Source organism: Podarcis melisellensis, assembly GCF_964234715.1.
Source record: "Podarcis melisellensis genome assembly, chromosome: 4".
NCBI lineage: Eukaryota > Metazoa > Chordata > Lepidosauria > Squamata > Lacertidae > Podarcis > Podarcis melisellensis.
This window is the reverse complement of record NC_138531.1, coordinates 105,044,076-105,054,420: the sequence shown is the minus strand read 5'-3', so window position 1 is coordinate 105,054,420 and position 10,345 is coordinate 105,044,076.

Sequence of the window (10,345 nt, the reverse complement as noted above, 5' to 3'; positions counted from 1 at the left end):
GAGACCCACTTTGGAAGAATGGCAGATGCAAGTGATCGACTACATGGAACTGGCAGAAATGACTGGCAGAAAGGCATAATAGGTTGAAATCTATAATAGGGTATAAGATTGGAAAGAGGGTAGGAAATTGCTGAATTTGATTGTGTAAAGGGGAACACAGAAAAGGGAGATGTAAGGAAGTCAGGAAAGAGGGTTATAAAGACAGTAAGCAAGGAATAATTGTTTCTCTGTTTTTTGTTTTGTTTTTTGTCATTTTTGGTTCGTGTTATTTTTGATTGTCTCTTTCTTTTCTTTTTTTCTGATTGTGATATCTGTTTTATTATGTAAAACCTTAATAAATATTTATTAAAAAAATAAAATACCAGTGATGTTAATAATATTAGCAACATTGCTTATGGACCTTAAATCCAACATAGGCGTCACAAAGACGGTTGGAGGATGGATGGCGGCCAACAGATTGAGGTTGAATCCTGACAAGACAGAAGTACTGTTTTGGGGGGACAGGAGGCGGGTGGGTGTGGAGGATTCCCTGGTCCTGAATGGGGTAACTGTGTCCCTGAAGGACCAGGTGCACAGCCTGGGAGTCATTTTGGGCTTACAGCTGTCCATGGAGGCACAGGTCAATTCTGTGTCCAGGGCAGCTGTTTACCAGCTCCATCTGGTACGCAGGCTGAGACCCTATCTGCCCGCGGACTGTCTCGCCAGAGTAGTGCATGCTCTGGCTATCTCCTGCTTGGACTACTGCAATGCGCTCTACGTGGGGCTATCTTTGAAGCTGACCTGGAAACTACAACTAATTCAGAATGCGGCAGCCGGACTTAAGGTTATATTATGAGGCAGCATCCTTCTGCTGGCTGAAGGATTGGTTTTTGCTAGAAAACACTGATGTCCTAGATCTGGAAGGGTTCAATAACGCTTTTGGATGGCATGCATACTTATGGTACGACAAGGTAAAGGTTCATAAATTGTTTAAGAGCCATATTGTCAGGAAAGCTTTGTTTACTGTCTGGACTAAATATAAGGACTTATTTGAGAGTAAGACGCCGAGGTGGCTATCACCAACGGAGGCCAAGGCCCCCAAACTACTTAATATGGAGAGTGGCTGGGCAAAATATTGTGAAATAATAGAAAAAGTTGGAGATAATTGGAGGCTGCAGAGTTTAGAAAAAATAAAGGACAAGGTGCGAGATTGGTTTCATTATGCCCAAATTCAAGAGATTTTTAAAAAAGATAAAAAGATTGGTTTCCAGGTGGAAAAATCAAAATTAGAGACAGAATTACTTGAACCTAAGACGAAAGTGCTTTCAAGAATGTATAACCTGCTGCTTAAATGGAACACACAAGATGAGTTAGTTAAATCAGCTATGATAAAATGGGCACAAGACATTGGACACAACATCATGTTTGAAGACTGGGAAAAGTTATGGAACACCGGTATGAAATTCACGGCATGTAATGCCTTGAAAGAAAACATTATGAAAATGATATATAGGTGGTACATGACCCCAGTCAAACTTGCAAAGATCTATCACTTGTCTGATAAAAGGTGTTGGAAATGTAAGGAAGCTGAAGGAACATTTTTTCACCTCTGGTGGACATGCCCGAGGGTAAAGGCATTCTGGGAAATGGTTTATAACGAATTGAAAAAGGTATTTAAGTATACCTTTCATAAGAAACCAGAGGCCTTCCTCCTGGGCATTGTAGGCCAGGGAGTGACAAAGAAGGATAGAACTTTCTTTTTATATGCAACTACAGCAGCAAGAATTCTTTTAGCTAAATATTGGAAGGCACAGGAGCTACCCACGCTGGAAGAGTGGCATACGCAACTGATGGACTATATGGAACTGGCCGAAATGACTGGCAGAATCCGAGACCTGGGAGAAGAGGCAGTGGAAGAGGACTGGAAAAAATTTAAGGACTATTTACAAAGACATTATAAGCTATATGAATGTTGAGAATTTGTTAAGTCTTTAGATAACAAGCTTCAGATGCCAAACTTTGATTTTGCTGAAATTTAAGTTATGATTGTGAAATGACTAAAGTCTAGGGTAAGGTTTCTATCCTTAGGACCGCTGGAAATGTGAACCAATAATATTTACCCTAAATCCAAAATGCAATTGATGAAAGTATAAAAACACAGGAAACAAGATATTAATTTGCTGTTAACTTTCTTTATTGAAAACGATGCAGGGGAGGGAGGATGTGGGGAAGTCCAGTGGAATATGAAAAATCGTTTGAAAAGTATGACTTTGTTCTTGTTTAATAATTTTTCTCTCTTTTTTCTGTAAAACCGCTTTGGTTGGACCATTGACGATGTATCTGACCTTGGAAAAAAGCAATAAAAAATATTATTAAAAAAAAACAAAAACAGAATGCGGCAGCTAGACTGGTGAATGGGAGCGGCTGCCGGGACCACATAACTCCGGTCTTGAAAGACCTACATTGGCTCCCAGTGCGTTTCCGAGCACAATTCAAAGTGTTGGTGCTGACCTTTAAAGTTCTAAACGGCCTTAGTCTAGTATATCCGAAGGAGCGTCTCTACCCCCGTTGTTCTGCCTGGACACTGAGGTCCAGCTCCGAGAAGCCCAGTTACAGGGAACCAGGCAGAGGGCCTTCTCGGTAGTGGCGCCGCCCTGTGGAACGCCCTCCCACCAAATGTCAAAGAAAAGAACAACTACCAGACTTTTAGAAGAGATCTGAAGGCAGCCCTGCTTAGGGAAGCTTTTAATGTTTGATGCATTATGATATTTTAATATTTTGTTGGAAGCCGCCCAAAGTGGCTGGGGAAGCCCAGCCAGATGGGCGGGGTATAAATAATAAATTATTATTATTATTATTATTATTATTATTATTATTATTATGACACTTAACACCGTTTCACTGACCACAAACAACAGGGGAGATGGCCTGACCTTGAACAAAGAACTCCATGCCAGCTGAGACCCGGGATGAGGTCTTAGCATAGCATCACTGACATGTCACCAAAGGGCAGGGGTTAACCTTGGCAAAGATGTCCAGACAAGTCCTTGGTATAAGATTAGCATAAGCAGACATGGCAGGGCAAGACTCCGGTATAAGATGAGCCTAGGCAAAGACCTCTGAAGTCCCAGCCCACAAAGTACAATAGAACTACCTTTGCATGTCTGGACCCCTAGGCAAGTCTGGGGGTGGGGGGATGAGGCTTTCCAATAATCAGCTCAGCAATTGTCACCTCTGGGCACTTTCTGGAGTCCCTTTTCCAAGGGCAAAATAGCATTGGAATGGAGGAAAGTGGCAAAGGAGTTGATTTGATAGGATTTATAAAGTGAGATATCTTCCCTGAGCTGTCAAGGCAAAAGGCATAATTCAGGCATAATATTTGTAACATTTAACAATTTAAAGGTGTGCCCCCCGTCATTTCTGTAACAGCTCCCCTCTTTAGAAATAAATTTGCTTAGGTTCCATAGGAACCGCAAATATTTTCTCCACATTTAACTACAGTTCACACACAGACATATTTCCCACTCCCCTTGGGTCCTGTATGTTATATAGATGTGCACTAAATAATAACCTGCTATTCCCCTCCCAGGTGTGTGGGTTTTTCTAATCGGAAAGGGACTTGCATGTCACGCCTCTTAAGGCCATTTGCAGGTGTAGCAGTGCACATAGTTGGGATGGTCTGGAGGTCGTCCTCTGAGCATGCGCACACTGCGTTGTCATCAGCGTACTGAAGCTCTAGGACAGAAGTTACGGTAACCTTACTCTTGGCTTTCAGCCTGCTCAGATTGAAGAGCTTTCCTTCTGTTCGATATATGATTTCTACTCTGGTGGTGAGTTTCCCTTCAACAACGTGTAGGATCATGGCAATGAAAATAATGAATAGAGCTGGGGCAATAACACAGCCCTGTTTAACACCTGAAGGGGTAAAAAGCCAAAGAGGGGAGAATATCATAAGGGAAGCTGTAAACGATAAAAAAAACCCTTAGAGTTCAGCATTTTATTCATTTAAATATTATCACCTTTACATATAATTGCTACTGTTATTTTCTGCTCAGTCTAATTTCCTTCACTTAGTTTGGCTATGGTAGAAATGAAGGGACAAAACCTTTGTTAATTTGGACACAGTCGACAAATTATTAAACATTTTCCTTATGTGGGTTTTGAGTTCTCTTAGAGGTTCACGTATCCTGTTTGAAAGGGAACATTACCGTATTTTTCGCTCGATAAGACGCACTTGTTTCCTCTCAAAAGTAAGGGGAAATGTCTGTGTGTCTTCCTGAGTGAATATGTGGTCCCTGGAGCCGACTGGCCCAAGTGCAGGGGCGAAAATCAGATCGGGTGTTACGGAGGAGGGTGGGCTGCAGGGAGGAGGCTGCTGGGGTTCCTGTATCGGGCATATTTTGATGTGTGTGTGGAGGCATGTGAGGTGTGTTGCTGCATGGGAGAGCGCGTGGTTAAAGGGGACGTTGCAGTGACCTTGTGTGTGGCGCCTCTCGATCTGTACGGCATCCCAAGGCTACCATCTGTTCATCAGCCCTCTTCCCCTTGCCTAGTTATTGTGGCGCCTTCCTAAGGATTCAGTTGTGACTCCTGCTGCGTATGGTTTGAACTGGGCAGTTAAAGTCAGCTGCTGCTCCCCTCTTTTTGCTCTTGCCCCCTTCTGGCAGGGAGTGCACAGCCGCTGTGAATTCCTTTCCTGCCCTCTGTCTCAGGGTCTTACTGCCCACCCTCTTCTGTCTTGGGTTGCTGTGTTTGCTCGGATCGGGCCAGCAATGGCCCATTCCCCTTGCTCAGCGTGTCTGCTTGGTGCAAGGTGACGCGGCTAGGAAGCAATCAGCAGGCAGACACGATCCTTTCCCCTTTCGTTGCTCAGCGCAGGCTGCAGCAGCGTCACCTCGCAGCAAGCAGACACGCTAAGCAAGGAGACTGGTAGCAGACGAATGGAACAAAGAGCAGGGAAATCCCCTGCCCTCCTGGCAAGCAGAGCGGAGAGGATCGTGTCCTGTGCGCAGGCTCCAGCCCACCCAGCTCAGCTTCCGGCGCCTAGGAGTGCAGCCGACAGCCGCCGCCTCCTCCTCTCCATGCTCCAGTGCTGCTGCGTCCAGGGAAGCATTCTAGGGATGCGCTGGCAGCTGGAAAACATGCAGGTGGGGGAGGGGGCCAGGAGGGGAAGTAGAGGGGCGAATGAACCCCCTGGCCACGTTGTCATCTAATACTCTCGGAGGGCCCCAAGTTCAGGGGCCGACAAGTCATAAATGCGGCCGAAAGGAATCTCTGCTTCTGGCTGCAAGTCAATAGGACAATCGTAAGTCCAATGGGGTGGCAGAGCCTCAGCCCCCTTTTTCTCAGACATGTCCACCAAATCCTGGTAGGGCTCCAGGATTAGGCCGACATCCGGTAACCCTGCCCAGTCTGGGGCAGTCCCCTGCAAAGCGGAAGAACTGAGGGCCGGCAGGTGAGGCTTCCCAGGTGCCGACAGCAACACGGGGGTTGGGCACAGACGTCGTGGCAGAAAGACGATGAGAAACACAACATCCGCTGCACCCAGGAAATGGCGGGGTCATGTCGGACCAAGCAGAGGCTTCCAAGGACCACAGGGAAATGTGGCGTCTGGACTAGTTGAAACGTTAACAGTTCCTGGTGCAGGGGTGCCACTAACCTAGCCAGTGGACAGGGCTCACGGGCAATGGGTTCTGATGCGAGGGGGGTCCCCTCCAGACCCACCACTGAAATGGGCAAGGCTTTCACCACTGATGGTACTTGATACTTCTCAGTGAAACTGATGTCCATGAAGACGCCAGAGGCCCCCGAGTCAATCATTGCCTCCAGGGCCAGCATGCCCCCCTGGGGAAAGAGAATATGGATAGGGAGAAGGAAATGGGGTGCAGAGGGATTGAGCCTCAGAAGAGCCCCTCCTAGCACAGCTGGGGCTTGGCGTTTCCCAACCTCTTGGCCGGACACTCTGCTGCGAAATGGCCCCCCTCTCCACAAGACAAGCCCAGTCCCAGGGCCCGCATCAGACTCTTCTCTTGGCTAGAGAGAGCGACGGGTCCGAGGATCAGGAATCAAGGAGTCAAGAAGCCCAAGGAAGGAAACACTTTGCTGTGGCAAAGAGCCAAAGGGAAAGGCTGACCTTATATCCCTTTCTGGCTCTTTCTTGCCACCAGGTGCTGTGAGTTACCAATCGGCCTCACCTGTGCAGCCGTGCCTCCTTGCCTCTTCAGAACAAACTTAGGAAAGCCCCACTCCTGCAAAGCCCCTCTGGTCCCAGGGCCTGGCTCCAGCATGCGCTCCTGACAATAACACTACTTCTTTTGGAGTAATATCATCAAATTATGTATCAATGGAAAGATAATATAATCAAGAATGCAATTACCTGTATTCTATCAAAATTTATAGCCAAATAACTAAAATAAGGAAGCACAACTTGCTTAGCTTGACTTCTTATGTGATTCCTAACAAGTTGGTTGATTTTTTTGTCTTCTTTCATTTAGTGAGTTTGAAGAACATAATAGAAGAAAAGAAAAATATGTGAGAAGAAGAATCGGAGAAGATTTACATCCCACTTGCATCACGCCTACCGTGAAGCACCCAGTTAGTGTGATGATCCGGGGTTGTATGACAGCAAAAGGTGGGGGCAGAATTTGCTGCATTAATGGGAACGTCAATGCTCCCAATACATAAATAGGTGAGCCCAAATACGTGAAGCCTTCCGCATGTGATCTTTCCCCAGATACTGAAGCATTATTCATTCATTCATTCATTCATTCATGTATTTTATATTTCAACAGGATTCAGCTCCATGTCGTGTTACTCCTTTGTGCAAAAGGCGGTTTCAATATAATCATATTCCACTGCTGGAATGGCCTGGTGGGGTCTGTCCCAGCCGTTCTGTTGGCGGGGGCCCCCTCCCCGGCAGCCCTGGCCCTCTCCCCTTGAGAACCAAATGCAAACTATACAAGAACCCCATAAGACAGTAGAAGCTAATTTTAACAATAACAACAACACAGAAAAACTTACATTTATACTCAAATTAAACTAATCTCCAGCCCCAACTAAACCTTTATCCCACCCCCAAGGGAAGGAACCCCTGGCCAGGGTAACAGAGGGGGGACAAGGTGGGGGCGGTGGGGTTGGACCACCCCGGGTGCCATCCTGAGGGGGGTGACATTCGTCGTGCCCCCCGCCCGCACCCTCAACTCCAAGCGTACCCCGAGCCTTCGAGGGAAGGGGGAGCTGCGCTGATTTGTCGCTTTGCCCTCTCCCCTGCCTGCCTGCCTGGCTCTGCGCCATTCAATGGGAATAAATGCAATTTTGTTACCCTCCCTTGAAAAGAAAACAACAGAGGACACGCAGCAAGCTTTAATTATGATTGCAAGTGAGTAACAGCAGCAGCAGCAGCCCAGAGCTGGCCGGACCCTCGGAGAGGCCAGGGCCGTCATTACCTGGGGGGTGCAAGGGGTGGGGGCCAGGGGCTGCCACTGAAGCCGCCTAAGCTCCTAACCATCTACCTCTTATGAAGTAATAAATAATTTTGATCCAGCTAGAAAAACAAAACACATATATACCCAGATATTACTGAAATGTATACCTACTTTTCCTCTAAAGGACTTGAGACTGTGGGTGCTCATTCACCAAAGATGCCCAGGCCAGCGTGTCAAACTGTTGCAGGAATTTGTGTATGGGTTGGGGGAGGGGTGCCTCTCCAGCAGACATCATGCACATGCAGCCCACCACCCAAATCAGCACCATCACTTTTGTCAATTGACCCCACAAAACACTTCATCACAGTTTCTACCTATCTGTTCAAAGGGCCTCTGCTGCACGATACCAAACGTAACAATTCACTGATCAATGCATCTATGTACTGGCTCAGTGGGGAAACTTCAGGAATTCATCTAGACCTGTGAGCTCAGCTCCTCAGCAGCCCCTCTGCCTGAGCGATAATCCCTGGCATCCTGATACCTGAGTGCCCGACAGGTAGCCATGCCAGAAATAACAAACCCAGAGGAAGACAAAAGGGTGGGATGAACTTGGCTGGGAAACAGGGAAATGTAAAATCTCTTTTGTGACACTCAGTGGGTGTTTGGTGGAGGGCAAGGGGAACCATGGGGCAGGGTCCAGGATGCTCAGATTACTGCCCCCAGACCTCCCCTTTCATGATGTAACCGTGATGTATTAGTGATGTAGTGGGGGGGGGGAGGCATTAGCAGCAGCTAATAAAAGTTTGGGTTCTCTTGTTCCACCTGGTGGCAGGTGGGAGTCCTGTCGCCAGAGTCTTCAATCAAGACCAATTTGCTCTGCTATTCCTGGCCAGTGTCCTTGTTTTTTGTCCAAGGGAGCCTCAGATTTCTCCGTTAACAATTCTCAATGGTGCCGTGCACTGAAATTAACTAAACTTGGGGGGATCATGGGGCAGGTCTTTGCACCCCGGTAGCGCCTATGCTAAAGACAGCCCTGGAGGGGGCTTTGACTCCCGAGCGCAGCCAAGCATAGGATCGGGTCTGCACAGAAAGTGAGGGGGGGTGACACCTGCGGGCAAGGAGAGGCAACCAGCGCTGGGCTTCCCTGGGCTTCCCGGCAGCAGCCAGGCAATGTTCCCTTGACAAGAAGCGCCTGGGACGAGGAGGGCGGGAGGGGCGGGGGGTCGGCAGTCACCCCTCCAGTCCAGCCCTGGGGGTGTTAATGGAAAAAACAAAAACAAAGACACCAACCAGGATTACTCGGAGCAAAAGAGCAGCCTGTGGGCTTGGCCTCTATTGATCTGTTGCAACAGGGTGCTCCCCCCACTTGCAGGAGAGAGGAGGGACCCAGAAAAATGGTGTGCAAGGCCTTAGAAAGACTTTTGAAATTGCCACCCTGGAGATCAAGACCACCCCCAGAAACATCATACCTACATCACAGAAGGGGTGTAACCTAAGACCACCCCTCAGATACATCATACCTACATCACAAAAAAGGCGGTCTTAAAACAGAAATTTGAATGTTGTTTTTCTCCTGTTGTTGTTTATCTCCTGTCTGGCAGGTTACTTGATTGGATTTCCTGGGTAGCCTGGCCAGTCCTTTGTAATGATAAATACTTAGTTCCTGGGCCAGGTCACAGGCTCACACCCTATTCAAACACAGACATACCCTTAAGATAGGTTACAGATAGGTAGCCGTGTTGGTCTGCCATAGTCAAAACAAAAAATTCCTTCCAGTAGCACCTTAAAGACCAACTAAGTTAGTTCTTGGTATGAGCTTTCGTGTGCATGCACACTTCTTCGGAAGTAGAAGTGTGCATGCACACGAAAGCTCATACCTAGAACTACCTTAAGACAGGATTTGTGAAGGAAAAGACAATGGAGAGGCTTTTCCATTTTGACCTTGCAGTGAAAACATTTCCTCAGTTTAGGAATTGGAATGGTTCCAGGTTGGCCTCCCTGTGCTGATCTATGTATGCGCTTGGTTGGTACACTTAATGAACATTACCATATATCTCAGACCATAAAATTCCTATCACAGGGGGCAGTCAGAGGAGGAGGGGGGAGGGGGGCCAGGCTGCTCTGTCGCCTTCACACGTGTCCTTTGGGGTGCCCTTTCCTTAGCACTGTTACGGAAATTACACGGGGGGGGGGCACATCTTTAAAGTTGTTAAACTGTTACAAATATCACGCATAAATGTATCCTTTCGACTTGACAGCTCAGGGAAGCTAACTAGCTTTTACAATCATATAAAATCATCTCCTTTCCCAGTTTCCTCCACCTCAACACTATTTTGCCCTTGGAAAAAGGACTCTTTTCTCTGCCACCTCCCCAAGCGTGAAGACATGTAGACACACCTCCCACCCCAGGAAGTGCCGAGAGGTGACAGGTGCTGAGCTGATTGTTGGCCAAGGAAAGCCTCACCCCACCCCCAGACTTGCCAAGGGGTCCAGACCCCCAAAGGGAGTTCTATTGTGCTTTGGGTCCTGGGACTTCAGAGGTGCTAATCTTATACCTGAGTCCTGCCCTGCCATGTCTGCTTATGCCAGTCTTGTACCAAGGACGTGTCTGGACATCTTTGCCAAGGCTCACCCCTCCCCTCTGGTGACATGTCAGTGATGGAGCAAGGATGCTGTACGAACTGTATTCTGGAATATTTCTGGGGATGTTTTAAAAGTCCTTGTGGCCCCATCCTCGGGGTTCCGAATTCCTCTTGGAACCTGTTGCGCAATAAACTTTGGTCTACAGCTGGTGTTTCCTCCGGTTGGGGGCTGGACTCCTCCTTTATTCCGCCGGGACCCGCGGGCTCCGCTCGACCAGCTGGGGGACTGAGCACCTCGCACCTAGATGCTTCCCTAACAGCAAGAACACCAGCAGGAATGCCAACCCAGCAGAACAAAAA